Raw genomic sequence first — 2,016 nt, 5'->3', positions numbered from 1 at the left:
AGACACAGGTGGGTTTGAATGGTTACTCTTCCTCAAGCACCTGGCAGATCACACTGGTTCCTCGTCCTTCTGAATGGCCTTTGTTCAGATGCACAAGTCTAAAGTTAGATACATATGATCTAGGCTCCACCGTGACAAACCTGCCATCATATAATCTCCTTTAACTTTCTTTAAGGGCATTTTCCCTGTGTTTTTATTTCCCTTCGTTAAAAGCCTCCGTATTTTCCCTCTTGTCCCTAACTTAATTAACCCTCCCTTTGAAAGGTAGCACTGCTCCCCAAGGCTGTGGCCATGATAGAGGCTAACCAAAAGGGAGAGGGTGGAAGCTCCCGTCCCCACCTAAGGAAGGAAAAGGTGCCATCTGCCTCTGTGAACTTTCACAGTCTTTAGAAACTCGAGAGGCTATTTTGCTGTGGTCCTCTCAGGTATCCAGGAGTCAGAATCAACTGACAGCGGTTCCTTCCGGTGGGCTGCTTGCGGGTCCACCTGCGTCTCTCTCCTGTCCCTGGACCATGTGTAGCACTGATTCCAGTGATTCCAAATTCTCTTTTCTCATCTGCTTCCCGGCTCAATTCCTACTTATCCTTCAATTGCCAATGCAAACATCAGGACTTCCCGCAAGGCTCCTACCCTCACCTTATAGTTTAGGAATCTCTCTCACCGTCTCTCCCTCCTTCCCTCTCGCCCTCCCTCTGTATATGTACACTCGTTTTTACAACACACAGTCAGACCTCTTCAGTTTCCCAAAAGTATGCGTGAGACAATTGGCCTACTGTCAGTCTTCCCACATAATGTAAACTTCATGATATAAGGGGCCACTGCTGGAGGCACAGGGAACCCAGGGTGGATGATCCCTTCAGGACCAGGCATGTGAGGGGCGATGCTGGGAGGGTAGAGGGAGAGTGGGTTGGAAAGAGGGAACCAATTACAAGGATCCACATGTGACCTCCTCCCTGGGAGACGGACAACAGAGAAGGGGGTGAAGGGAGACTCTGGATAGGGCAAGATATGACAAAATAATAATCTATAAATTTTCAAGGGCTCATGAGGGAGGGGGAAGTAGGGAGGGAGGGGGCAAAAAAAGAGGACCTGATGCAAAAGGCTTAAGTGGAGAGCAAATGCTTTGAAAATGATTAGGGCAAAGAATGTACAGGTGTGCTTTATACAATTGATGTGTGTATATGTATGGATTGTCATAAGAGTTGTATGAGCCCCTAATAAAATATTTTAATAAATAAAATAAAGGGCCACTGCTTGATTGTATGACTGTCTACTGTCTAAGGCTCAGGAGCAAACGCCCTCCCCTCCATAGAGGATACTCGGTCTTTATGGTAAGGAAATCAGAATTAAGAGAGTCTCAGAGTGAAGGCAACACATCAACATCTTCGTGTAAATTAAAACACTTCCTCCTATGACAAAGCACTTCCGGTTCAGCCTCTTGGCACAAGACAGGATGATCGCCTCTCGGCCTTTTGCTAAGATCAAGTGTAGCATCAGTTCTTATCAGTTTAATATCTGATCCGTCCTCTATCTGAGGACAATACATTAAATGAATTTTTGGAGCAGGGAGATGGAATAAGAGCTTGCGCTATCCACTCCACGCATCGACCCGGTATTGCAGTACTTCCAGGAACGGTGCACCCCTTTGGGGATCCCAGGAAAAAAAGACACTTAGGATTAAAATTACAACCACTCTTATGACTCCTAGTCATTGAAATTGCAACCGCTTTTTATCCTTTCCTCCCAGATAATCACTGTTGAAAGGACACTGTCAGACTACGGCAAAGGCCTGGGCTTGTCTCCAATATGGGTACTACCTGCGTAGGAATCGCTCTCCGTTTCTTTCTGATCAAAGTCCGGGGACTATTTTAACTCTGTTTCTGCCTAGAGCTCCCCATTCCGTGCAATGAGAACGCCAGCACGTGGCCCCAGGCAGGAAGGCAAGCTTGGGAGGGAGAAACCAAAAGGGCTAATCCCTAAAGGCTAAGGGCAAAAGAATGGCCTTAACCAGTCTGA

The 2,016-nt window shown here is 46.8% G+C and overlaps 1 non-coding gene across 1 annotated transcript; it reads left to right on the top strand.

Moving 5' to 3' along the window:
* The first annotated feature begins 1,456 nt into the window (after window positions 1-1,456).
* On the top strand, window positions 1,457-1,646 carry LOC142460325 (U2 spliceosomal RNA). The gene has a single exon (XR_012786557.1). It is a non-coding gene; the product is annotated as a U2 spliceosomal RNA (small nuclear RNA).
* The last annotated feature ends 370 nt before the right edge of the window (window positions 1,647-2,016 follow it).

Source organism: Tenrec ecaudatus, chromosome 10, assembly GCF_050624435.1.
Source record: "Tenrec ecaudatus isolate mTenEca1 chromosome 10, mTenEca1.hap1, whole genome shotgun sequence".
In the NCBI taxonomy this organism is placed as follows: Eukaryota; Metazoa; Chordata; class Mammalia; order Afrosoricida; family Tenrecidae; genus Tenrec; species Tenrec ecaudatus.
The sequence above is the reverse complement of the archived record's forward strand: the minus strand, read 5'-3'. Positions and strand labels throughout refer to the sequence as shown.